The sequence below is a fragment of the Tamandua tetradactyla genome, chromosome 5 (genome assembly GCF_023851605.1).
Source record: "Tamandua tetradactyla isolate mTamTet1 chromosome 5, mTamTet1.pri, whole genome shotgun sequence".
Taxonomy (NCBI): Eukaryota; Metazoa; Chordata; class Mammalia; order Pilosa; family Myrmecophagidae; genus Tamandua; species Tamandua tetradactyla.
In genome coordinates, this window is record NC_135331.1 from 67,821,964 (window position 1) to 67,844,224 (window position 22,261).

The 22,261-nt window shown below is 38.5% G+C and overlaps 1 long non-coding RNA gene across 1 annotated transcript; it reads right to left on the reverse strand.

Annotated features, from left to right (window-relative positions):
• Positions 1-719: 719 nt before the first annotated feature.
• Positions 720-9,489, reverse strand: LOC143684239 (uncharacterized). The gene is made up of 3 exons (XR_013175929.1): positions 9,438-9,489; positions 8,529-8,694; positions 720-1,090 (listed from the first exon to the last, which is right to left on the reverse strand). It is a non-coding gene; the product is annotated as an uncharacterized LOC143684239 (long non-coding RNA).
• Between the last annotated feature and the right edge of the window lie 12,772 nt (positions 9,490-22,261).

A 22,261-nucleotide genomic window follows, 5' to 3' on the forward strand; every position in this document is an offset into this window, starting at 1 on the left:
ACTAATTCCTTCAGATGATAGTATAATAATTGGCGAACATTTCCTCTTTGAAAATGCTCATTTGAGCTAGTTATTTTGTAGACACTGGGCATTGTGCCCAGGTGGAGACTTTTTCTAAATTATTTATGCAGAAAAGACAACCTTCATGTTGACCAATGTATTTGCTTAGCTATGATATAATTTGTGTAAGGACACAAGTTATGTGATTATATGAGGGGGAATCTTCCTACTTCATAAAAAGCTGTTGTAGGGTAAACCGATCGTGAACATAAATGGAGAAAAAGGCATTCATGGATGAGGAGGACAGTAAAACTTTAGTTCCCCACGTTCCCTCTTCTCACAGCCACCAGCTTGAATCAAAAGCAGCCCCAAGTAACTCTACGCTCCTTTTCTGGGGCATATTTACTTATTCACGTAGCTCCTTTCCTGTCTGTTTGCTTTCTCGTGTGTGTGGGGCTCGGTGAAGCCACTTGCCCCTACACCATGTGAAGAGAGACCCCACAGTCTCCTGGGATCATTGCCTGACTCATTAGGGAATCCCATTTTGTAGGTTTTAACTCCAGTGTCACTTTTTATTCTGAGTTTGGGGAAATAAGGGGTGGCTATTCCTCTAGAACAATGCTGCCCAGTAGAAATACAGTGTGAGTCATATAAGCCATTTGAAATGTTCTAGTAGCTACATTAAAAAACATAAAAATAAAATGAATTTTAATGTATATTTTATTTAGCCCAAAAGACCCCCACAATATTATCATTTCAACATATAACCAAGTATCAATGGGATATTTTATATTCTTGGTTTTTTTGTGCTGAGTCTTTGGAATCTGGTATGTGTTTTACACTTACAGCATATCTCAGTTTGGACTAGCTGCATTTGGAATGTTCAGTAGCCCTGTGTGGCTAGCACAGCTGTAGAACAAGAGATTCTTCCTCGGGAAACATAAAGAGGGTTTCAGTCTTTATTAGTTTTATCTGCTCTTGGTGGAGCTCCATCAGAACTCAGCAAACCCAGCAACAGAGAAATGTCTTTACCTGGGTGAATACGTCGACTCCGTATAGCCTGTAAAATGGCAGATCCAAAGTGCCCCACCTGAATAACGGGGGAAAGTGAATTCATGTGATTGAGACCTATTTGTGCCAGGAACTACATACACTTAACCCCACCTACAGTCCCCATTTTATAGACAATGGACATTGGGTTTAGGTCATTCGCCGAGCTCACACCACTATGTAGTACTGGAATTGAGTTGAAGTCTCTCTAACTCTAAAGCGCTCATTCTCCAATTTAAGAATCACTAGGAGTCACTTAAAATGAAGATTCTGTCCTTCATCCCTAGAGACAACTCAATAGATCTGGTTTGGGACCCAAGAATCTGCATTTCTGTTGCACACGACCGGCGAGTATACTGAGAAACAGTGTCTGGAAGGGTTGCTTCTCCCTTTTTTTCTGCAGGGCAGTGAATGCCTTCCCTAGCTCCTTCTCTGATGGTCATCAGAGGTGAGAGGCTTTTGAGAGTTATGTCAAACTTCTTCCCCCCACTCTTCGCCCTACCGTGGAGAGACCACGTGGAGATCTTTGGTTTGAAACTAAACCGGTTCTGCTCATGCTTTCCAAGAATGTGAGAGAAACCAAATTAGAGGAAAAAATGTTTCAAGGGAATCTCTTAATCTTGGGCTGCTAGTTACAAGGACAGCAACAAAAGAGAAGATTGTGTACTTAAAGAATACAAGTTACGTGTTTGTGCTGAATGGGTGGTTTGGGATAACAATAGAACAAGGTTTGGTTGTATCTTGCCCTATTTTTTTGTCTTTTAATCTGCGTGTCAGTGTTTTTCTATACAATGTACACAATGTGAACTGCAACATCTTAAATGTTTGGCAGCACATTCGTGCTCATGACATCACATGCTAGGAGGACAGGGAAGCCACTGTGGGGCTGGCCTGCGACGAGGCAGCATCAGTGCTGCCATTGAGATGGCCCCACAAAAGAGTGTGTGACAGCCAGCTGTGCAGCTCCACGGAGACTGAGCGGGGATTGTGGGGGGGACGTTGGCACATGCTGCTTATGGTTTGAATAGCTGCTCTTGAAGAATCTATATTTCTCTACCTCACGCAGAAATCTCAGAGCTCGGGCATTGTGGTCCTGTGGCAGGGGGAGGGGTGGAGATGGAGGGAATTGTCACTGCTCCATGCCCCATTGTTGAAGTGGAAAACATGGGAATGTTAAGCCATTTCTAGTCATTCTACACTGACATTTCCTTTCAAATGGAAAAGAGCACCCACTTGTAGCAGTCTGGGACTTTTCTTTAGTTTGAAGAGTTATTTCTCTTAAGTTATATACAATAGTGCTTTTCCAACTGGAATATGCATGCAGATCAACGGGGGATCTTATTCAAATGCAGATTCTGCTCAGCAGGTCTGGGTAGGGCCTGAGAGTCTGCATTTCCAGCAAGGTTTGGGGGCATGCCCGTTCTGCTGACCCTCCACTCACTCCCTGAGTAGCCAGGCCCCCGGGGTCCATGTCCCGCCCAGCCACAGGCCACCCTCAGGCTTACACGCAGTAAGTGACATCTTTCCCATGGAAGATTCTGGAATGTTGCTTTGCCCTTTGGCATCATTCTGGACGCTCCCTGGTATAGAAACATTCTTTTGGCTTAAAGGTCTTGATCTTCATTTAAATAAACACATGCAGTGTATGCTGGAGCCTGCTAGGACTGGCTCATGGAAGCCGACTGGAAATTTTTCAGGAATTTTGTGAGCCGGTTGATGTGATGTTGGTAGGCATGGTGGGGGAATCAGTAAATGCTACAAATCAGGTGTCTCTTCTCTCCCTTGTCCCAGCCCGTTGGTGAACAGTTGCCAGCACCCCACTGCCCAGCCCTTGGAGAACCACACATTAAGCTATACCTGTCTTGGACCCTTTACTTCTTAAAAGGCTATGCTTTTCCCTCGCCTGAGGGCAGGTTTACACAAGGGAAGTTGGAGAGCCTGGAGTGTATTGGGCAATTGAGGGAAAAAAAGAGATGTGCCGACCACAGCTTTTTACTGCCATGTGGGCTCTGAGGACCTCGGCAGAGAAGGGGCTGCTTCCTTACGCTTTGGAGGCACGGAGAGCGGCTGGTAAAACCTATTTGTGTATCAAATGTCATGGCTTCCAGGTTGGTGCCCAATGCCACCCCTGCCTTCTTTTTAATTCACATCTTTGTTGATTTCACCAATCTGCCTTCTGGCAGTTTCCTGTCAGGTTTAGTTTTGAAAAGTCACATTTTCTCCTGATTATAAAAGTACTGATAATATACACAGTTAACGTTTGTTGAGAGCTTCCTCTGTGCCAGGACTAGCACTTTACGTGTGCTAACACATTTAATCTTCTTTTAAAAAACTTTTAATTTTGGAATAACTTCAAACTTACAGGACAGCTGCAAACATAATACAAAAATCATACAGGCAACTCCAACATACACCCACCCCCACCAGATAACCAGATCCACCAATTTTTAACATTTTGCCACAATTGCCATATTATTTTATCACATCTATCTATCTGTCTGTCTGTCTGTCTTTCTTTTTGTCTGTCTGTCTGTCTATCTATTAGCTATCTAATCCTCACCAATCTACCTGTTCTCTAACAATTTGAGAGTACATTATATACATTATGCTCTTTGAACACTTTATACTTCCTTGTACATTTTCTTAGACCAAAAATACTCACTTATGTAGCCACCTTAAGTACCGATATCATTTTTGAGCAGTTTAGCATTGTATAAAGTTTGTAGTCTATATATACAAGTGTTTTTTTTTTTTTCATATGTCCCCGTGATGTCCTTTTGGGGCTTTTTCACTCCTTTATTATTCGTTCCATTGCAAACTCATAGATTGCATTTAGTTGTCACTGTCTTTTATTAATCTTTTTTTCTTAAATTGTGGAAAAATATATACAACATAAACTTTCCCATCTCAGTACGCCCAAGCATACCCTTCAGTAGGGTTAATCACATTCCCGAGGTTGTGCCACCCTCACTGCCATCCTAACACTTTTAATCTTCACAACAACCCTTAGGATTTTGGGGCTGTTATTATTCACATTTTGCAGATAAAAAAGTTAAGGCATCGGAGGTAACCTAACTTGCATAAATCACACAGCTATTGAATAACATATATTCAGTATAGAAAATGTGAACACTGGCGGAAAAACACAAATAAGAAAGTTAAAAATTACCTATCATTCATCATCTAGACTACTACTATTAAATTCTTTTGAATATATTCTCAGTCACCATTTTTATTTTAAATAAAAACTCTCACAGACTCTTTACATATAGTTTTGTAACTTGCCTTTTAAAATACAATATATAGACATATTTCTTATTTCTTTTTCTATCACAAAAATGTTGGTAACTACATAGTCATCCATTGTTTGGACGTGCCATAACTTAACAGATTCCCAAGAATATCTTGGTCATTTTGGTTCTTTTCTAATTTTTTTCTATTGTAAGTAATATTTTGGGGGGACATCTCTATAGGTGAATTTTTGCACATATATGTAAATGGTGATCTCTTTTTGGAGAACAGAATATCTGTCTTCCCCAGCTCTAATAATAGAATGCATTATATCAATTTAATATGCTGTTCTTTTAAGATTATTTGATATATTTGATTTTTTCAGCTATGTTGATATGGGAAAACACAATAAGTGATTAATACAAAAATTTCAGAAATATTCACGATGGGAGAAAAGGTCTAAAATGGGGGCTGCGGAACTGAAGTTCTGCCTGAACCAGGTGACAGCTCTGCTTCAGCTCCCCAGGAAATGGGAGTATTTCTTTCCAGGAGCCCTTGCATTGGGGCATTCCGATTTCAATAGACTTGGGTTAGGACTGGGAAGTTAAGCCATTGTTCTTTTATTTTATTTGCTCCCACCATACTCTACCAAACATATCTACCAGCATAATCTATTGAGTAATAAACAAAGCAGGGTGAAAATGAATCATTTGCCCCCTTCCCAAGACCTTATAGATGTTATTCCTGTGCTTAAGCTAAAAGGAAATTTACCTGGGTTCCTGCACTGCCTAGGTTTATTTAGTATCATTTCACCAATGGGTCAGGAACTGTGCACATAGAAGAGAGCTTCTAAAGGCATGATAAAGCCCAGGCCTGTAGTGGATGAGTGCGTTTGCAGCCCCCAGGGCAGCCGAGAACCTTCTGTGCTTCTCCTGATTCTGCTCTGACGTCCAGGAGGGCAGAGGTGGTCGATGCTTAGCACTTTCCAGCACACAGTCAGGGAACCTCACTCGTGCATTCCAGTCCTCCTGGCTGCGGATGCCACTCTTCTTTTTACTTCTGGGATATACTAAACCCTTCTCCCTCCACTTGGCCTTTCCTAAATCAAAACACAACTCAGATTTGCCTCAGTTTTAGTATCTAAGCAAGGATCTTGAATCTTTCCATTCACTATTTCTAAAGTATGGTATGGGGATCACAAGCATAAGATGCACTGAGCAAAATGGAGATTTGAGGGTTCCACCCCAGTCCTATGGAGATGGTGTCTGGGAACAGAGTCTGGGAATCTGCATTTTAAATAACTCCCCAAGTGATTCAGATGCACCCTACAGTTTCAGAACCATTGAAAAAATGTCAGTGAATGTGAGTACTGAAGAGAACATTATAGAAAGAATGTCTGGTCAAATGAAAACTCTAGAAGCCAAAAAATTAAGATGATTTGCCCAAGGACACATTACTAGAGGATCATTCTCCCATCCCCAGACTGTGTTAAATGAAGAGGTTGTGCTTTGGGGGACCTGCTCTTTCTGTGAACTAGCCATTCCATCAGAATGACAGCCGTGCTTGTCTTGTCTTCCTGGTCTTGGGGTGTGACCCTAACTCAGGCTGGGCCAATCATAGTCCCTCATTAGCCTGAGATATCAGAGTTTGCCCAGATGGTCAGTTTTTCCTCCTGCTTGGATTGGACTGGAACCCATCTTTGGCTCTTTTTTTTTTCTTCCTTATTGGAGCTGTGAGTTAGAGCACATGCCTCTCTGATACAAAAGCCTGGAAGCTCTCAGAGTCTGTTTCTTCTAGACTTGTGAAAAAAGTGAACCTGAAAAAATAAGTCCAAAATTCAGATGCTCCCTTCCTGGATGTGTAGGATACCCACAATGTGTCCCCTTTGATGCGAAGTGCAAATGCCTTCACTTGGCACGCAAGGCTCCTCGTAATATGCTCCATAACCTACCTGGCCTTCATTAAAAATATTTAGATAAGGGTCTCTGGTTATGAGTAACTGCAGATTCTGGTTAGAGGACGCAAAGTGAGATATTTTGGGAAGGAAAATGGGAGTTTGGGGGGAAGGAAAACTTGGTTTTCCAGGAAAAAAACAAGCTCAGAGAAGGGCAGGCACAAGGTGGACAGTTTTACAGGGCTCTGTTGCTAGAATGAAGAACTCTAACTGTGTTCCATCTTCCCATCACTCAGCTTAAGATTCAAGTACCAGGAAGGGCACATCTGATTGATCTGGAAGGACCATCTGCCCATCCCTGAGCAGATCACTGTAGCTCGGAAATTAGACCAGGCTGGGGCCATAGGCTCCATATATATATATTTATTTTTTCCTTTCAGGGAAATAAGAGGGTTCCCATAAAGGAAGGAAGCTAAGATGTTTTTACCAAGAGAAGGAGACATGGAGGCTAAGAGGTTTCAAATAACACTTGCCAATCACACTTAACCAATATCCAAAAGTTTAATTCAATCAAGCTTCTTTTAGATTGGCTTCCTCTACCTTATTGCCACATCAATCTTTTCAAGACAATCTTTTGAAGGGAATCAGTCATCACTAAACAGGAGCAGTTTATAGGAACAATATCCTGGAGAACTAATTATTATAAAATCTCAACTCTTTCTCTAAGGCTATTTACATTTTCAGCAAATTAAAAAAAAACCCCACTATTAATTAAAATATCTCCCTCATTCGGTCTTCTGCTTAGAACAGAATAGAATTCTGAATAAACAAGCCTTCAGGGTGTAATGCCAGCTGCATAATTCATGGTTGCTCTATGCTTTTAGATCCTGGCTTCCTTAGTTTGTACTGATATTTTATTAGGATTTGAAATCTTGTATATTATTAAAAAATTCACTGACTCTTAAACTTTTGGTAGTCTTAAAATGAGTTTTATGAGCATCAGCTAACATCATATTACTTATTCGTTCATTGATTCCTTTGTTAATTAGTTAATTAATTAAGCAAACATTTAATGGGCACTTGTTATATGTCAGGCAAGCGTTAGCCATCAGGTATAAAAGCAAAGCACAAAGATATTCCTAGCCCTCAAATAAATCGCAGTCTAGTGATAGAGTCAGGTACAACATGAATAATGATAATATTAGTTTCTTATCATTCATGTTATCTTTGATTTACTTTGGAAAGATTAAGAGGGGAAAATAAAGTGCCAGTGAAAGCACATCATTGCACAGATTAAAGATAATTGGTTATAAGATATGCAATGTATAAGACGTATCTACTTTAACTTAGTCTTCCTCTAATCTAGCACCTTTTTTATGACTAATGAAAGTCAGTTAGTCCCTAAACATCATAATGTCTCTGGATTTAACTATGAGCAAAATAGTGAGGCATTGACACATTGTCCTGCTGAGAACTTCTGCAGCAGGGCACACTGATTCTTCTTGGTACTGAAATTTACTTGAAGGGGTCAATCTTTTGCTTGTCTGAATGATTTAAAAACTCTCCTCTCCACATGTCAGAGCTCAGCTTCCATTGTGACAAGTGCAACAAAACATAGCTAAATCAGTTGGAGCTGACATGTGCATAAAATTCATGGCCAGGTACAGTTAACAGAGTAAAGTGGAGAACCAAAGCAAATATCCTCATGCTGGGGACTGTCCATGACCTGGGCTTACTGAATTGTCCCAAAGGAAAACATAAAGAATGTTATCTATTCTCGTAGTTGATTTAAAAATAAGCAGCCAAACAAACAAAGAAACCCTAGGCATTTGTTAAGTGACAAATATAGGCTATATACTATCGTGAGTCATTTCATGAGATGTAAAATGAAAACCACCAGGGCTAGTATGGTGGTTCTGTCTCACAAAGTCTTTGGGACCCTGACTCTTTCCAACACACCCACAGGAGATATCTATGAATATGAGGTTTATAAAAGTGTGTCACAAAAACTGTGGGGATACATGAGTCTTAATTCTGTTGGGTAGGTCACAAGCTGACAGCTCTGATAAAGGTGTTTGAGGAATTTCCCAGGAGGGGCTGACTGGCTGAAGTGAAGAGAAAGATTCTTCTGACTTCTTTAAAGCCTTCAACTGACTAGATTAAATGCTACTCATTGTGGAAGACACTCCCTTAGCCAATTGCAGATATAATCAGCCATAGGTGCAATCAATGTTCTGATGATTTAAGTCCACAAAGGGTCCTCACAGCAACAAATAGGCCAGGGCTTGCTTGACCAGACAGCTGGGCAGCATCACTTGGCCAAGTTGACACATGAACCTAACATTACACCAACCTTAAAAGGTAGCTCTTGACCTCATGGCCCATATGGTAGATTATCCCTCACAGGTGGAAAAAAGGATCCAAGAAGAGGGTCAAATGTCCAGACTCAACATCTCTTGGAAAAGTTCCCTGATGCTGCCACAGGACTCTGCTTGAGGTCAGTCACATGGCCATATTAGCTGTAAGAGAGGTTGGCAAATACGGTCATTATCACATCTAGCTACATAATTTGAGGGACCTGTGTAAAATGAAAATGTGGAGTTCCTTGTTCAAAAAACAGGAAGAAAGTACCATTACGGATAATAAAATATAAAGCTTTTTCCTTTTTCTGTTGTCTGTCTCTTTCTTGTCATTGCTATATAAATTTATTTGCTATTTTATGTTGTTCTAACTAAAAAAACTGAACTCTTAAATTATTACCATTAATTTTACTGTTCTTTATATTGTGTAATGTCCATTTTAAATGCAATGATAAAGGCATTTAACTTGCAGGCAAAAACACTGAAATGACACAAATTGTATATAGTTTACATGTGCATATGCATTTTGTTCTTACCAGAACAATGTAAAGATCATGCAAAACAAATTCAACTGTTTTTTTTTCTTCCACTTCTTGACTTGTGTATTCTATCAACACTCCTTACCTTCCACTTACAGATGAGTAAGGATGGACCGAAAGAAAAAGGAGCTATGGGTTGCTCTAATTTTATCTTTTCATTCTGTCATCATTTTGGGTGTAAGTGGCTGGCTAATAAAGTAACATGAATGAGAAGAGATATGATAGAGATCTTTGACCACTCATGGTTCTTAGAATGCCATTGTTTCTTTCTGTGTATCAAGCAAGTTCTGGATGGAATGGAAAGCATGGCCTTTTGGGACTATCATTGCTTCTGTTTCTCAGTCATAGAAGTAAAATGCTTACCTTGAACTTGCTTTGAGTCTCACTGAATTCTCATCAATTGTGGATCCCCTGGAATTCAGAACTCATGGTGCATCATGAATGCCATATGCAAATAGGGTGTCAAGGAAGGGTGGACATGCTTAGTTTGTGTATCTCCTCTGCTTATGCACATGTTCCGTTGTGCTATTGGATGTCACTAACAAAATACAGGTTCAGGATAAAATTATTAAGAACTTCAAGATAGCAACTGCAGAGCATTAAACTAAGTGTGGGAACTCTTCTGAACATGGAACCCTACACAACTGTGTGGGTTGTGTGTCCATGAAGCTGGCTCTGGTCTTTATTCTAGCTAGTTATGTGCCTAGGAAAATTTTTGGCTATGTATAGAAGAAGAGGAGACTGGATGTAGAGGGAAACTTGCAGCCTGCTCCATACCTTCCGACAATTTTATGAGGATGGTATCATCTCCTTTTCCCTGAGGAAACCGAGCCTCAGGCAGATGAAATAATAAGCCAAGGCCACACAGCTACTAAATAGCAAGAGCAAGATTTGAACCCATGTGTTCTAATGCTAAGACCACTTCTCATACTGTTACAGCACACCTGGGGATTATGAAATGAAACTAAATTAAATAAAATACAGTAGAATGAGAACATCAAATTATATACATCCTTCCCATAGAAAATTAAAGGATGGTAATTTAACTTAATAATAGCTAATGTAGAATGCACCACTGGTATTTGATTCATTCAATCCTCATAACGTAATGAGTTAGGTGCTGTCAGTATATCCATTTTACAGATGAGAAACCAAGAGGTTAGGTAAATTGCCGTGGTTTCATAACCAGGATTATAACTCTTGCAGTCTGGTTGTAGAGCCCAAGAAATTAACCACTACTCTATTGCAAGTGAAATTTATTCCCTAAGTAAGTGGAATGAATAACTATGGAAAGTCATTTAATGAAAGGACATATTCAAAATTGGTATGAGATTTTGTAACATAGATATTCCCCTAATTAAATATATTAGTGTATTCATATTTACTGGGATGGCTATTATTTTAGAAAATGGAAAATAACAAGTGTGGGTGAGAATGTGGAGAAAATGGAACCCTCGTGCATTGCTGGTGAGAATTAAAAATGGTGCAGTCACTGTGGAAAACAGTTTAGTGATTCCTCAAAAAGTTAAACATAAAACTATCATATGACCTGGCAACTTAACTTCTAAGTGTATGCCCCAAAGAACTGAAAACAGGGACTCAAACAGATACTTGCATGTCATTATTCATAGCATCAGTATGCTAGTTGCCAAAAGGTGGCAGCAACCTGAGTGTCTAACAACTAATGAATGGATTAAAAAAATGGTATATCCGTACAGTGGAATATTATTCAGCCGTAAAAAAGAATGAAGCTCTGATACATGCTGCAATGTGATTGGACATTGAGAACATTATGCAAATGAAATAAGTCAGACTCAAAAAAGATAAATATTATATGCTTCCACTTATATGAAATGTATAGAATAAGCAAATCCATAGAGACAGAAAGTAGATTAGAGGTTCTGAGGGACTGGGGAGGAGGGAACTATGGCGTTATGGCTTAATGGCAACAGAGTTTTTATTTGGGGTGGCGACAAAGTTTTGGAAATGGACATTGGCAATGGTAGCATAGCATTGTGAATATAATTAATGTCACTGAAGCATAAAATTAAAAATGGTTAAAATGGCAAATTTTATGTTGTATGTGTGTGTCTGTGTGTGTATATATTACCACACGCACGCACACACACACTCAAATCCAGGGATGGAAGTGTTAGTGTAGGGGTAGGTTAAATTCTTGACTTAGTCTTCAAAAAAAGATATTCTTACAAAGGGGTCTTTTATCTCTATTCAACTGGCAAACAAAGGGAGCTTGAGTCTCTGTGTAGTGCCAGCTCTATTAGGTATTTGTATCTATGGAAAGAGGAAATGTAGACTCATATTCTCCACTGCTCCACAAGCTGATTAACAGGAAATAATGGGGATTACCTGCTGAAGGCAGTAAACTATTTTATAGCCTTTGAAGTCCTAGTTAATGGCAGAGATGATAATCTTTATGTAAAACGTTAACTCACATGAGAAAGTTTTTTGGAAGATGTGATTCACTGTGGTCACCACTTGTTAGCAATTCTCAATGTCTATAAGACTGGGGAACGGAGAGTTTGATATTGCAAACAAAATGCCAAAATGAGTGAGTGTTACACTCTGTTTTTAGCGCTGAAATCATTGGGCTGGAAAACCTTCACAATATTAATCATTCAGTAAGTCTTTCTTACAAGAAAAATGTTATGATTTTTATAATACAGAGCCTTTTTGAAATTAACCAGATTTGAATTTAAAATTTGGAAATCCAAGAAGAGAGCACTGCAAGGGACTTTTATCTCCCACCATGGTTTTATTTTATTTGTTTATTTAATTAGAGAAGTTGTGGGTTTATAGAACAATCCATGCATAAAATACAGGATTCCCATATATCACTCTATTATTAACAGTTTGATTGGTATGGTACATTTGTTACATTTGATTATGGCACATTTTAAAAATTGTACTATTAACTATAGTCCATGGCTTAATTTTGACTTCACTCTTTGTGTATAATCTCATGGAACTTATTTTATTTTATTCTAGTAACATATATACAACCTAACACGTCCCCTCTTAACTACATTCAAATATGTAATTCAGTGCTGCTAATTACAGTCACAATGTTGAGCTACCATCACCACCATCCATTACCAAATCTTTTCTACCGTCCTAAACAGAAGCTCTGTGCATTTTATGCCTTAACTTCCTATGCTCTATCCCCCACACCATTCTCTGCGAACTACATTCTAGAGATCTTTCAGAGCTGCTCTTCATCCTGAATGACCTCTAGTAAGGAGGTAGGGTTTCGATTTTGTTTAGAAAAATATTTAGCTTCAGAATGAAAAAGAAGTCAAGCCAGGGTTCGATTTCTTAGGCATGTATTTTCCCTTTTGGACCAAGTTGACTAGGCTGTGCCAGAATCTGGGACGCTATCCAAGACTCCCTCTGTGTATCAGGCTTTGGAATTTCTGATGGCAGGATAGACACAAAAGAAACTCACACCTTGTCAGACCAATGTAGTGCCGTGTTCCCAACGGGGAGAACAAATCTAACTTTCATTTAACAACCCAGTAGAGAGTTATTCTCCACGAATGTGTCTGAACCTTCTTTGAACCCGCTTATGTTTCAACTAGTATGTCACTTGGAGTTGATGAGTTCCGTACGTTGATCACCCATGGTGAAAAGTTTTCCCTATTTTATTTGTCCTCATATTGTCTCTTGTGAGCTGGTTGCTTTGTCCCATCAAAGTTCATTTGGTTGCCACCAAGTTTGCTCACCTCATCTTATTAGGTCATTAAATGGATTCTGGGACCTGAAAAACATCAGTTTTTGAGTTGCAAGTTTTGCCTAAGGAGATTGGTTCAGTATTTTGCAGTCAGTTGGAGATCTGGACACAGCAACAAATGAATTAGTCTCAAAAACATCCATCTTCTAATCTGTTAAGATTAGAATTTGTGGGAAGAAAACAAAACATGCTTCAATTTCATTTTCTGTGTACTAAATTTCTACATAATGATAAGTGATAAAAACTGTTCTTTTCACTAAATGGCTGGGCGTTTTTTTGAAACACAGAAGAATTTTATCATTTTTATGAATTCATATTACCATGTGCTTAGGAAAGATACTATAATGTGCCTTTGTTTGGTGAAGTTTTTTATTTAATGGTCAGATCTTGAGAGTTTGCCAGAAAAAGCCACTAAACTTCAAGATATAATTCCTCTCTAATATGCTTTCTCAGTTGGTGATATATTCCCTCAATAATATTCTTTGCCCAGTGAGGCTAGTTTAAATTATAGGTCATTAAAAATTTTAGAGAGGATTTCTTTCCCTTTGATTATTACAAAATAAACAGACCCTGGGCTTTTGTGTCTTCCTTCATGTTCTTTGCACAGGATTCATGGATACTTTTTATATCTGTGCTAGTAAATCTTGTAAGATTTAATTCATTCTGCAAACATTAATTATCTCCTCTGGCTATCAGTGTACACATACATGTTTATTTACTGATTTAAATACTATATATATATACATGTACAATTGTTTAATATATTATGGATATTTTAAAATGTACACAAACATTAAAAGAGTAAGAAAAAGATGAAGTAACTTTTAAAATTTGTTTTGTATTACGTATTAGTGGCACAAAACCTTTTTCTTCTCTTTATAACACTATTTTAGTGGAAGCAATGAGTTTAAATCTGCTTCATTATTTGATATTTGAGAGAAAAACATTGAAAAGTCTGATTCTTAGTTCAGTTTATTTTTAAAACTTTTAATTTTGAAATATTTTCAAACTCATAGGACAGTTGCAAATATAACACAAACCCCCAAAGCAAGAACTCTGACATACTCTCACCTCCTCAGATACCCAGATTCCCCAATTTTAATATTTTGCCATCTTTGCTGTATCATTCTATCATCTATCTATGTCTGTCTATCTATCTATCTATCTATCTATCTATCTATCTATCTATCTATCTATCTATCTACCTATCTATCTCCATTTTCTAAACTTTTGAGAGCATGCTGCACACATCCTATTCCTTGAACACATGGTAGTTCATTTCCTATGAGTGAAGATATTTACTTATATAATCACCTTAAGTGCAGTTATCAAGTTCAATAAATTTAATATTGATAAAAGGCTTAATTGTATATTTCAATTTGTTCTACGTCTGAATAATGTCTTTTTTCCCTTTTTTGAAAAATATTTTTATTAATAAAACAACATACAACACACAGTCTTAACATTCAAACATTCCATACATAGTATACAATCAATGGCTCACAATATCATCACATAGTTGAGTATTCATTGCCATGATCACTTTTTTGAACATTTGTATCACTCCAGAAAAAAAAGTAAAAAAGAAAAAAGAAAAAACTCATACATACCATACCCCTCACCCCTGCCTCTCATTGACCACTAGTATTTCTATCTACCAATTTATTTCAACCTTTGTTCCCCCTATTATTTGTTAACTTTTTGTCCGTATTTTTTACTTATCTGCCCATACCCTAGTAAAAAGGAGCATCAGACACAAGGTTTTCACAATCACACAGTCACATTGTAGAAGCTATATCATTATACAATCATCTTCAAGAATCAAGGCTATTGGAATACAGTTCTACAGTTCAGGCACTTCCCTACAACCACTCCAATACATCATAAACTAAAAAGAGATATCTATTTAATGCTTAAGAATAACCTCCAGAATAACCTTTCGACTCTGTTTGAAATCTGAATAATGTCTTTTTGAAATTTTCTCCTCCATTTTTAGATCCCATCCAGTATTATGTTTTGCATTTAAATGCCATTATTTTTTTAGTTTCTCTTTCTTCTTTTTAATTGTGGAAACATATATACAATGTAAATCTCCCCACCCCAACCCCTCCCAATCATTCAGTGGGAGTGACCACAATGTTGCAGTATCCTCACCATCATCCATTACTAGAACTTTCCTTTCTCCTACACTCACTTTGCAGTAACTCCCTTTTGCCCCTGCCTTGCACCCTTGGTGTCCTGTGTTCTACTTTCTGACTCTGAGTTCACACATTCCCTGATATTTTCTTTGTGGTTACGATGTGGCTTAAATTTAACACCCAAAGTTTATAAATTTAACATCCTAAATCCATAACAATCTCTTTTGCTTTGATCCCAACTTATCTTCAATAGCATCCCTTAAGGCTTTCTTTACTTTGCTACTTAGTGTCCATAACTGCTCTGGTTGAACAGGATACCTCATGTAAATACATAGAAGCACATAGAAGAAGAATCACATCTCTGATTGTCTTCCTAAATCATTATATACTTGTATCAATTTCCTCTACAATTTTGCAAAGATTTTTACTAAAATTAACATTATAATAAAAAATCCCATGGAACTGCACAACACAAACAGTGAACCCAGAGTTAAACCATAGTCTCTGGTTAATAGTACAATTATAGAAATGTGCCTTCATCGATTGTAAAAATGTACCACACTAATGCCAAGTATGGTAGTTAGATTCAGTTGTCGACTTGGCCAGGTGAAGGCACCTAGTTCTGTTGCTGTGGACATGAGCCAATGGCACGTGAACCTCATCTGTTGCTCATTACATCTGCAGTCGGCTGAGTGATGTTTGATTTAATTGGCTGGTGCTTAAATGAGAGACTCAAGGTAGCACAGTCCACGCAGCTCAGCATACCTCATCTCAGCACTCGCAGCTCAGCCCGGGCTTTTGGAGATGCAGAAAGAAATCATACTGGGGAAAGTTGTTGGAACTCAGGGGCCTGGAGAGAAGGCCAGCAGAGACCACCCTGTGCCTTCCCATGTAAGAAAGAACCTCAGTTGAAAGTTAGCTGCCTTTCCTCTGAAGAACTAAGGAAATAAATCCCCTTTTATTAAAAGCCAATCCATCTCTGGTGTGTTGCATTCCGGCAGCTAGCAAACTAGAACACAAGATATTAATAATAGGATAGTATATGGGTATCCTGTACTTTTTGCATGATTATTCTGTAAGCCCACAACTTCTCTAATAAAATAAAAAATTGTTAGTAGTTCTCCATCTTTCCTGATGCCTTTCAGTTGTTCTTGAAAACTAGTTAGAATATTTGCATTTTAATATTTCTAGCAAATGGTTTGAAAACCCATGGAGACTCTTCATTTGTAAGATTTCTCAACTAGGTTTAAAAATGCCAAGTTTTCTATGTATATAGCCTGACAGTTTTTATAATTGACACACATTATTTTTAGTAATAAAAGGACACACTTTGACTCTTTTCAAAATGGCTTCTCTGTAGCACAGATTTCTTTAGAAAAGCAATTGTTTTCTCATCAATTGTTACAAGATCAAGAATTAACAGTGCTTATTTTGCTTTATTCTTCTTGCTAGGTGACAAACTATGGATCACCAGTCATTATCACAAAAAAGATCAGCAAATTTGGAACACTTTTCCTTTCATAGTAAAAGAAAAGGAAACGAGTTGAGTACTTTAAGTACTTAACCTCGAGTAACTAGCAACTCCTGGGATAGTATACTATATATTTTTAATTCCATTTCCCATCTCTTTCCCAATTACTGAATAAAATTCTACTTTAATATATAAGGAGCTTAAAAAAAATTAACCGTTTTGATCACTTCCTGTAGAATGCTAGGAGACTTCTAGTCTCACTGTTTTGGCCACAATGGCTATTTTATGGTTTCTTTGTAGGAGACTTTTTGAATGGTTTGGTCTCTTGTTAGTTTAGTTCAGATAACACAATGTGAGGGTGGGCCAAGGTGGCTCAGCAGGTAAGAATGCTTGCCTGCCAAGCCCGAGGACCCGGGTTCGATTCCCGGTGCCTGCCCATGTTAAAAAAAAGAAAAAATGTACTCAGATAACACAATGTGTAACTCCACTGAAGTGGCTATTTATAAACCACAAACCATCAAAACTTGATGGTGAGAGTGGGGATAGTAATATCCACCCTCCTCTTTGAAGAGGAGCCTCTGTCCTCAGGGGACCTAGGAAGCCTGTGTACCACCACACACAGAGGGCGGGTCTGATCATATGTGGCTCAGTAAAATCCATAGTATAATATATAATACAACATAATAAATATCAAATATGTATATAATATAAGGCTTAATTTTGTCCATACGTTTCAGAGTTAAAACATTCTAGGAAGAGAGAAGTTCTTATATGTTCATTTTGTATCTTTTTGGAGTCTTCTGATCTATCCGGGGAGAGAAACATACAAACAAAAAGCTGTTTTCCACATGTAAAATGCCATATATATAGTAAAAAAAAAAAATGTTGGGCAGACTACAGTGGCTGAGCAGGCAAGAATGCTTGCCTGCCATGCCAGAGGACCTGGGTTCGATTCCTGGTGACTGCCCATGTAAAAAAATAAAAAATAATAAAAAAAAATGTTGTGGGAACAGGTGGTCGGGGGAGGAGTGGGTAGGACAGGTTAAAGTCAGGAGATCCAGAGGAAGGACTCACATTGGAGAAGACCTTGAAAGATGAACAAAACTTGCTGAATGGACAAGGGGGTGAGCGACATTCAAGGAGACACATGGACAAGAGTGGGCTTGGGAAGCCTGATGATTTTGGCATTTCATAATATAGGACTTCTGGGGGAAATGAGAGTGGAAATGTGGAAAGGTTGCAGGCTATGAAGGGAGGTTCTGGTGGCAATAGTGAGCCCCTGGAGATTTTGAATAGAGGAGTGACCTTAGTGAAAAATATACTTAAGTTATAAATCATCGACGATTGTACATTTTTAAAAAAAACTACCATTTTTTTTTTGGGCAGGGGTAGATATAATTCTGTTTAATCTTTTTGTTGTGGTTAATTTTTTTTTGTTTAAGAAAACAAACAATACACTTAGAACTACCAACAATGTATATCTTAGTTAGCTTAACCATCTTATTTAACAAATAATTATTGACTATCTTATATGTGACATGTAATAATCCCAAGGCAAGACAAGGGGCTATTGACACATATTTTACTTGGTAGAAAAATTAAGCTGCATATTTACAAGTAAACACACAAATACAATCAATTGTCCTTTAAAATTGTGATATCTTTCTGATATCTTTGAGTGAATTAAAACTCACATTAAATATTTGACAATATGTATGTGAGCCAAGTATGTAAGCTAATGGATGCCATCTGAGTATGGATTTCCTCTTCTAAACATCCTAAACTGATATGCACTAATGTAAAGAGAGTGACCTGTGTATGGCTTGGCTTTGAAGGAGTAGAACTTTTATTTTGTTGTAATTGCTTAGGGAGAGGTACTAGGCATACTCTTGGTTTGCCATTTAGAACATGCAAATATTTGAAAAGGACCTTATGTCATAGGAAACAAGGATTAATTATATTTTATTGCTATTATATGAAAATAAAATGTTTTGAAGAATATTTGGAAAAAACAAAATGGTGTAAAGAAGAAAATGGATAACGGAAAGAAAATGGAAAACCACCCCAAACCAGACTTCTCAGAGGTAATGAATGGTTAACACTTTATATATTGCCTTCTAAGTCTCTTTCTATGCAGCTATCAAACACATATTTTTTCAAAACCAAAGACATTATATATAATCGTTGCATTCTACTTTTAAAATCTAACATTAATGAAGATTTCATGTCATTAAATATTCTTTGAAAACATATTTTTAGATGACTGTACAGTATTGAGTTCTACAGTTTACTCTGTGATTTATTTAACCAATGTCCTGTTTGGGGCATTAGGTTAATTTCAATTCTCTTTGTATTTTTCTCCTGTAATTATAGGTATACCCTTTGACATAAACCTCTGACCACATCTCTGATTATTTGTTTTCTTAAGATCAATTTCTAAAAGTGATTCAAATGATCTGAAAATTTTCAGAGAGGTGAACTGTTGAATATTTAAACAGAATGATTCAAATCGTTCTCCACTTTGGCAAAAACACAGTGACAGTCTCTGGATATTGAGAGAAAATTTTCACTTCTCTTCATTCATTCCCTCACAAATATTTGTGGAACTGTCTCTGCCTTCCAGGCTCTGAAGTAGGTGCTAGGATGCTGCAGGAAGCAAGGTGTATGTGTTCACTGCCCTTAGACTGCGACCTGAGAGGTTAGGCATCCCTGTCAACTTCTGGGTTACAGGTGTGGAAGCAGAGGTGGTGGCTTGCCCGCGCTCACACAGCCAGCTGTGGAGATCCAGGACTTGGCGACGAGCTTCTCTCGTGGTCCAAGGCTCTGTGCGCCCATCCCACCAGCCGTCTCGCCCCTCATTAGGCATCTTGGCAGCTTCAGTTCAGGCAGATTTATGGTGTCTTCCAGCCTTCATTATATTTGGAGTTAATTCTGGGCAAGGTTATGATGTGAATAAGGCCAAATCACTCCTTAGTATCCCAGCCTCCCCCTTCTGTACCCTTTTCTCCTTCTTGTGGCTTCCCCCAAAACCCCTCAGTCACCCAGGGGTGACTTTCCTAATAACTTGTGAAAACTTGCTTTCAGAAAAGGGACTGCTATCACGCATCCACATCTCAGTGTAAATGGGTTAAGATGCTATGTTCCTTCTTGCAGGGGAAGTTAACTGTGAAGACATCTGAAGATGACTTTCTCACTGGGGAATGCCATTTTTTGTTTCCAGTGGAGGAATTTCGGTCATCAGGGATAGGGTAGTGGTGCCGTCCTCCGATGGTCCTCCAGGCTTATGGCATGCTGTGGGAAGGACCCTCGGCAGGATGTCTCCTTCCCTTGGACGTTTTCACCATGGTTGGTTAACCCATCTCCACCCTCACACTACAGGGTGGACAAGGCTGGGTGATGAAGCTGAAGAATTGCGTATTTTTAGACACATACCTTGAACTTATTTCCAGGACTTTAAGGGGGGCTGTGTTGGAAACAGGGCTTCATGGAAAAGGAAAACCCCACTGCCAGGAAACCCCCTACCTCCTCCCAACTCCTGCCCAGGGAGGAATGTTTTCCTCTCAGAAGGAAATTCAATCACAGTCTTAGAGCTACCAGAATTGAATTTGGATGGACTATTTCCTCTTTGGATTCTGTTCCAAACTGCATTCCTTTAGCTTTGTTTGAGGTTAATTAAAGTCACCAATCATTTGTATTTCCCTTCTCTGGAGAAAAATCTGCCACAGTACTTTATCTTATTGGGTTAATTGACTTACAAATAGCTCATCCCTTCCTGAAAAACTTGTAAATGGCTTTTATGGGGCAGGGGGCATCAGGCACGTGCATCTATGTAATAAAAGTCTGAAGAATTCAGATTTCCGGGTCGTAGAAATGTGGGCATGCATGTTTCCCTCTGAACTTCACAACGGAGAGTTTCACTGCTTTAGAGATGATGGAGGCCAATTGAGAAGAGAAGGACCCATCCTCACGTAGGAGAACATGAACATGGGCAGAGGAGCAGAGGGGGACTTTGCACAGAAAGGACTCTTTGCCGGTCAATGAATGGCACTGGAAATAGAATGCAGAAGAGCTGTGAATTTAATGTTTGAGAGATGGGGAGCTCTTAAGTTTCTAAAGGAGTGCTTTATTTTTTGAATGGTTTTGAGTTACAGCCAAGTAGAAGATGTCTCTAAGAGCAGCTCTGATACTCTGAATAATCTTTTAATTTTAAAACCTGTGTAATGACTTTCTATTTTGGGTTATTAATCCAGTTTTTTGTGACTTGGTTATTTTCTAGTTCCAGGTTGTTCTTTGACTCTTTTTTTAAAAAAATATTTTTATTGATAGAACAACATACAAACACAAACATTCTTAACATACAAATGTTCTATACATGGGGTACAATCAGTGGCTCACATCACATAGTTGTGTATTCACCACCATGATAATTTTTTAGAACATTTGCATCACTCCACAAAAAGAAAAAAGAAAAAATTCATACATGCCATACCTGTTACTCCTCCCTCTCATTGACCGCTAGTATTTCCATCTAACCAATTTATTTTAACCTTTGTTCCCCCTATTATTTGTTTACTTTTTTATCCATATTTTTTACTCATCTGTCCATACCATAGATAAAGGGACCATCAGATGCAAAGTTTTCACATTGAGAAAGCTATATCATTGTATAGACATCTTCAAGAGACAAGGCTACTGGAACATAGGTCTACAGTTTCAGAGACTTCCCTTTAGCCACTCAAATACACCATAAACTGAAAAGGGATGTCTATATAATGCTTAAGAATAACTCCAGGATAACCTCTCAACTCGGTTTGAAATCTCTCAGCCACTGACACTTTATTTTTTCTCATTTCTCTCTTCCCCTTTTTTGGTCAAGAAGGTTTTCTCAGTCCCTTGCCGCTGGGTCCCAGCTCATTCCAGCATATCCCAGCATTTCTGTCCCATGCTGCCAGGGAGATTTACACCCCTGGGAGTCATATCTCCTGTAGAGGGGAGGGTGTCCTTTGACTCTTGATGGAGACTACTTATAATTTACTCCTTAGTTTAAAGAGGGTAACCCGTCAACCAATAAGACTGAATCATGAGACTTAGTGCCCTCAGGAAGGAGGATAATAGGTGGGGAATCTTGATCAGCTGGGAAGGAGATTGCAAAGCCCGCGCCTGCTAGTCCTGCTGATGGTGGGGAGGGGAAGTGAAATAGGTGTGGGATGGGGAGGACAACAATGCGTGTCCAGGCTTTTTCCCTATGGGGGTGGGGGGATGTGATTGTAGCAAGAGAGCATGAAAACGTTGGCCAGATCAGCCGTCTCTCCCAGGTGTAGCTAGAGAGGATAAAAGCAGTGTTGTGTTGGAAAATTGTTAACAATCAGCTCTCAGGTGAAAAGAAAAAAGCCAATTTCTGTGGTATACATAATCTCACCATGACTGATTTCAGGCTATCCATGCGAATTCACTGAACACTGAGTTGGCAACAGATGTACGAGTGTACACCATTATATAATAGTTTCCCAATACAGCTACCGAGGTCAGAAATAACCTCAAGACAATAGATTATTGTAAAATGTAGGAAAATAATTAGAAAATGATAAGTTTGGGGTATTTATTACCTTTATTTTAATATAATATTTTTACGTAGTAAGTTTGAAGGATATAATTTTAAATAATGGCCGTGTTTAACAACTGGATCACAAAACTGAAAAGTTAATAATTGTTCTCACGAGTAGGCTCGACATACCATTAAGCCTCAGTGAGCAGAGCCCAGAAATGATCATGCATTATTTGTGAAGGGTGAGGCTGGATAACTGAGCCTGAGGGGGTGCTCCTGGCTTCC